The sequence below is a fragment of the Lolium perenne genome, chromosome 2 (assembly GCF_019359855.2).
Source record: "Lolium perenne isolate Kyuss_39 chromosome 2, Kyuss_2.0, whole genome shotgun sequence".
In the NCBI taxonomy this organism is placed as follows: Eukaryota; Viridiplantae; Streptophyta; class Magnoliopsida; order Poales; family Poaceae; genus Lolium; species Lolium perenne.
This window is the reverse complement of record NC_067245.2, coordinates 85490550-85497646: the sequence shown is the minus strand read 5'-3', so window position 1 is coordinate 85497646 and position 7097 is coordinate 85490550.

Here is a 7097-nt window from a genome sequence, read left to right as displayed (position 1 = left end):
GCCGGCCCAGTTAGTGGGTGGGGTCCACCTTAAAGCAAGTGGGCCGGCCCAATTAGTGGGTGGGGTCCACCTTAAATGAAGTGGGATGGCCCAATAAATAAGTGGGCCAGCCCGTTTAGTTACTGTTTATATGCCGGCATAATAGGTGCTTTAGGATTTTGCGGGCCGACACATATGTGATTTCGCTTAATTGGGACGTTTAAGGGATGGGAATTTGTGATTTAGATATTGAGAATATTTACGCAGTACATGATTTCTGTCAGATAGCCTCACTTACCACAAGCACCATAGAAAAAATGTGCGAAAGAACTATAAAAACTAACTAAATATTACATAAGCTGCAAGGCTTTGAAAAAATATTACAGAACCCAGAGAAATTGAATAGTAATTAAACCTAGCAATATAATGAAGCGATTCGGCAATCTTTTAAGTTGTCCATGCAGCACCTATATCTGAAACAAAGACATTACAAGTTAAGACAACAACAATGGAAAGGCAAAGACACTACAATATTGTTTGCCAAAGAAATTGGAACTCATCATTTCTTCGTTATAACAAGATCATTGTAATGCGCACAATAAGCAAACAAAGAGTGCATGTCGCATACCAATAGCCAATATAACAGAGCACGTTAGAATAAAACAATAGACTTACTACTGTCGAGTCCCATGGAAACCAACATGTTCAGGGAGTACAAAATTGGCATGAACAACATAGTAGCAGGCTATAAATTTTGTAACAACGACTGAGCAAGATGAAGTTAAGATGGCTACATCTATAGGGTAGGAATGTAAACCAAATATAGAAGTTACGATGGCAAAAGCTAAAGAGGAGGGAATGTGAACCAACATGTGCCAAGTGCAATTACTTCAAATTGACCGTGAACTAAATAATACTCCTGGACTTATAGTGAAGGGGATGCAAATCAAGATGTTTTGGGATATAAACTTGTAATGAGCAACACATAGAGGATAGTTAATGCTGGAGCTTAGGATGGACCAGATACAGAATATAGCGGGATCACCTGTGAACTTGTATAAGAGGGAATGCAAACCAATATGTTCAGCATTCCATATGTGAGCGTCATGCCAAGTCAGAGAAACAAGTCAATAATGCAGCTTTTGAAGAACAAGATGGCACATAAAATTATTATCTAGTAGTATGACAAGTTTATTTGTGCTATAGGCTAGATAGCAGAGTGATAGCATGCCAAACTAAGTCCTTACTTTATAAGCTTACAATGAACTAGATACAAAACAATGGCATCACCTGTATTACAAGGAATGCAAGCCAACATGTTCATAGAGTAAAAAATTGGCACAAACAACATAGTAGAAGGCAATAATTTTTTTAACAACGACTGAGGAAGATAAAGTTATGGTGGCTAGATCTATAGAGCAGGGAATGTAAACCAAATATACAAGTTACGATGCCAAAAGCTATAGAGCAGGGAATGCGAACCAACATGTGCAATTACTTAAAATTGGCCATGAACTAAATAATAGCAGGATGTTACTATAATAGCTAGGAATAAAACAAATAGGAGTTATAATGCCATCACTCATAAACTTGTAGATGAGGGAAACAAATCAATTTGTTTCGGGATATAAAGTTGTAATGAGCAACACATAGAGGATAGTTAATGCTACGGCTTAGGATGGACCATAAACGGAATATAGTGGGATCACATGTGAACTTGTAGAAGAGGGAATGCACACCTATATGTTCACCATTCTATATGTGAGCGCCATGCCAATTAAGAGAAACAAGTTAATATTGCAGCTTTTGAAGAATCATATGGCAGACAAAATTATGATGGAAGTAGCTGCTGTGACGAGTTCAAATAAATTTGTACTGCAGGATGGCAGAGCGATAGCATGCAGGAACTAATACCATGCAATTACTTTGTTAGCTTACGACGAAGTAGATAGAAATAACAATGGCATCAACTATAGTACAGGGAATGCAAACCAACATGTTCAGGGAGAACAAGATTGACATGAACAAAATAGTAGCAGCCTATCATTTTTTGTAACAATGACTGAGCAAGATAGAAGTTATGATGGCTACATCTACAGAGCAGGGAATGCAAACCAAAATGTTCAATCGCTTAAAGTTAGCAATGAACTAGAAAATAGCAAGGTGTTACGGTCATAGCTAGGAATGAACTAAAAGAGCTTCTGACAAACAAGCATGTGTACCCAGAACATGGCGCTAAAACAAGGGACTTACATTAGGAGAAGCACTCCGTGGGAGTCAGAACAAATCTTCCTGGGGTTGATAGATACGGTGATGAAGTACACTACATGTGCTACTTGGGGTTGGAGAGACGGCCATTACACTTGATGGTTACTCATCTCATCTGCAAAAACGTAACGGCGCGTCGTTAGCACAAACAGGTTCCCCCAAGATTAAACAAGAATTTGCAGGCAAGCAATAGAAAAGCGACAGTAGAAGAGTTCAGATCATGCACGGCGCCGGTGAAGCAGATCCGTTTCATGCACAGCGGTGTCGGTGAGCAAGATCCGATGCGGTGGACAACGGATCCGGCGAAGCGGCTCCGGTGGAGTGGACGATACCGCAGCTGAAGCGACTGCGGTAGACTGCTGGATGAGCATATGGTTTCGAGGTTCGGCGGGGATGATACGGTCCGGCTGATGACGGCGTCGATGAAGCGGCTCTGGCAGGCAGCCGGATGACGAGGATCGCGAGGCCTCGGGTAGGCCAGGGAAGTCCAGCGGGGATGTTCCGGTGCGCTGGTCGTGGAGGTGGGAGAGAGAGGGACTTGAGAAGTTCCGGTGGGTGTGGTCTCAGATGAGAGACTGAAGAAAATGTATTTTTTTGGAAGGGTTTCAGGGCTAGGGAGGTGGTGATCGAAAAAATGACGGGCAAACCCCTCACCAACCGACTTTGATGTCATCTCCACAGGGGTAGAGGAATTTGGAAGCGTGTGAAATTTTTGTATTTTGTGGGCGGGAAGTTTTGCCGCTATGATATTTTGAATTTGGCTATGGTCCAAGTATAATGATAAAAAATTGTGACACCGTACTAGTACCTCTGTTCAAGGCCGAGTGCAAAATCAAATCATCATCACGTTGAATATAGGTCACTACCAAGATCATGATCTATCTTCTTAATCCCATTCGAAAATGCGTTTGAAATATTTCAGGATTGGTGGGAGATTTTGCCGCCCGACTGAGATTAAATTAAACCACACATTCGACAATTCAAACTTGAGACCTTGGCTATGATACCATTTAAGTTCGAACTGATTGAAAAAGGCTAGGCAATTAATTTATATAACATCCACAGGAACAACTACCAAGTTGATCCCAACCGTAGATAAATGCATCCACCAAAAATAGTAGGAACGGTGCCTTAATCTAAGGAAACATTTCACAAGACCAATGTACTCACTATGTTAGTGTTCATCTCCAATTATCTATGGCATTTTCTTAGTCTTTGGGAGATTATAACGAACTTGATTGGCCTCGTGCAGTAGGGCATCACATGCTTCTAATCTCGATCTCAACATGTAAACTTTTGTTCTTAGCATAGCTGTTGCAACTTGTTCTACTTGGAGTTGTTCCTCCAAAACTTGAGCAGAGAAAGACTTGGACTTGGGCTTCAAAACCAAGCAATTCGCAGGAAAGAGTTTTTGGTGATATCTTTATCTTTCCCGGGTTTTGCCATCTCGAATTTCATATTAGCCTGACAAGTTTTGAGTTGTCTAAAAAGTAGTTCAGGGCCAATAGGTCATGTGGGTCGGCCTTGAACAAGAATTGGATTGGTAGAACCGGCCCTGAGTGACCCACTGGGTCAGCCGGGCCGACCCATCTCTAATCTCACACCAGCTTATACGTAGCGTCGCTCTCACGGACGTGGTTGAAGGTCTGAACTTACCACTTCCCGAAGTAGTTTGTCAACGCAAGAAACACTCTGCAAGTTGAGTCGATTTGTTCCGGCAATACATGCATGTAGCAGTAACAAATTTGCCAACAAAAACACACTTTAATAGTTAATCAAGCAGTCAAGTTGATCGATCGATTTGTAGCTACTAGCTAGGTGAAGCACTCAGGCATAACCTGTTCGTGTTGAGCCTCCAATTTTTCTCTATTTCACGTATGTTCCAAATTTGACAGTATACTTATTTTTATTTTTCTACTGAATTATATAGAAAAATACGTGTAATACACACTCTAAAATTTGGGTCGACCCAAAATACCCGTTGGGCCAACGGAGCCGTCAACTATTTTTATATGGGTAGGTCCATGGCCTTGCAAATTAGCCCCAGGGCCAAGAGGGCCAGGTCCAAGGCCAGGTCCGGGCCGACCCATTCCCATCCCGAGTAAAAAAGAAAAGTTATTACACATGCAGATGGTAGATTTAATGTGTACGAACTACTTTTAATCATACAAGTTGGCATGCCTGACTATAATAAGGACCATCTATCTTGCTAGCAGGCATAATTATTGAGGTATTATTAATGGGCTACCATGTTCGTAGTCCTTCAAAGAAACAACCTTTATTGCATTACGAGCAGAAAACAGTTCACACGTGCGCTCAGATTCAAATTTTCAGCATGCAGCCGATTTATGGTTTAATTGAAGTACACATCAGGATATTATTTCACACAAAATACAGCAGCCACATGGAACATATCTAATTTTAGTACAACAACAAAATTTGCAATTATTACAGACCAGGAAATTTTGAACGAAATTTTGAGCAGTAATTAATTACAGCATTGGCATCAGCAGTCCACTTGACTGAACAACAGAATCAAAGTTTATTTAGACACCTTCAATTCCTAGACACATCACAACTGGCTTACCATGACAAGTGCATAGGATATTATTTAGAACATTTTATGTCAAAGTTTGCCTATTTTTCAATTCATGTATCTCTTGGCGTGTGTTGGCAATTATTTCATCAGCATCTTTGTTTTCCCGCCCAAATGTATCAACTGCCTCTTGGAGTGCATCCCCCAAATCTCTTTGTGCCGGATTAAGTTGACCAATAGATACCATGGGCCTATGCGAGCAATATGCACTCTCACTGCTGCTTTGTGAAACATCAATACTTGAGGCATTGGCCCTTGCTTATGGCTTTGTAGCTTTATTTGAAGCTTGAAATTTAGATAAAATAAGATACAACATCATATGATGCAATAAAAGACCTCCAATTTAAAGAGCATCATTGAGCTGATATAACATAGCAAGCAATCAAAAATAGAGCCTCGTACATCAATTTCTTCTGGAACGGTTGGTGTACTAGACTCAGTGGACCAATGAGAGCACATGCCACTGTCACTGTTGCTCTGTGAAATGACAGCAACACTTGATAAATGGGTTTTCCCTACTGACATTACAGCTTTGTTTGCGGGATGAAACTACGATAAAACAAGTTAAAATGCAATACAATACAAGGCAAACAAACAACACTGTTGACATATTTTTGAAAGAACCATGGGCAGATATAACAAAAAAACTAGTTACATGCCTCTTAGAACAAACCAAACTAGATCATGGCGATGATGTATACAATGAACCAAGCAACTAGACACCATGTGCCCAATAACGAAGCCAGGTCACTGCACAGAAGAAATCTAGCAAATAGCCAAATACAGTCAAAAGATGTGCATGTTGGATTGGATACAATTAGGAAAATAATGTATGATTGATTTAAGCATGACTCAGATAGTGCCTTCGATATCGTAGAAGGTCAATGCAACAATTAATTGTATGGCTTGTATGAAGTGCCATAACATTTAAATTAAGCATAACGAGGCATTGCTTAATCTGAGAACTGAGTGCTAGCTCAGGGGCAAGGCTTGCGAGTGTGCAGCCAGCCCACCCGGGTTCGAGTCCCAACTGGACCGAATTAAACGGGGTGTTATCTAGCGCGTATAAATTCGCTGCTGGAGAGGTCTCATCATCTATCTCGCAACGTATAGCCAAGGGAGGGAATCTTCCTACGTTGGTCAACGTTTAGGCAATGGTTAATCTTGAATTCATGATCAAACTCAAACAAAAATTGGCAAATAACCAGTAGCACCATGTGCATCATGTATAATAGATCACTAGAAAATGAATGAAGCAATTGAACATGGAGCGTATTATATAAACAGCCAGATCATTTGAATATGGATATACCACATCATGTCAATGGGACTCAGAAAAACAAAGCTAGACATTTAAACAAGTAATATAACTATTTTTTCACAATGTTTCAAGTAGAATAGGAAGCTAGGTTAGGAATAAAGCAATCATGTTTCAAGTAGAATAGGAAGCTAGGTTAGGAATAAAGCAATAAAAAAACACGAAGTGCATCATTTCAGCTAGGATCATTTCTATCAAACTTCATGCACTAGCCATGGAACAACAGGCAAACTCAATGAAGCAACAGGCAAAAAATGGACATAATAGAATTTCAGGACTTATACCCAGGCATGCCGGATGCCAGATGGGTCAAAGGCAGTGTTCAATGTTCCATATGGTCATTGTTTATATTTTATTAGATTCCATTAGGCAACTTACGTAGTGCAACATACAGAAAATGATGCAATTGAACTACGCACAGGATGTAAATTAACATTCCAAAAAAACAAGGAACTTACGTGCGCTTTTTTTTGAGTCACACGGACCTCATCAGGTACTTGCACAGAAGAACCTGGTGCCTCACTGTTTCTCCTCTGCATGAAGGAGAGGCCAATTCTAAATAGAAACAGGATCCAAGATATAGAAGTTTACATTAAGTAATATACAAAAAACAGTAGGTACTTACATGATTATAGGCGAGCTTTACTCTACGTTTCTGAGTGTAAGATGTGCATGTTGCACGTGTAATAACAAACAGTTACGAGTCAAGGCTTTGCTATAATTAAATTGACACCAAACATTAGTAGAAGCATTATAACGTGCATAAACATGTAATACAGGCTCGCAGAAAGATAACAAACATGATGTAACTAGAGTAGTAGCCTACGGCCAAATAGTGAGAAATCGTAATTGTGTCAATTGTGGACTTGTATAGCCTACCCCAACTTGTTTGGGAATAAAGGCTTTGTTGTTGTTGTTGTTGTCAATCGTGGACAT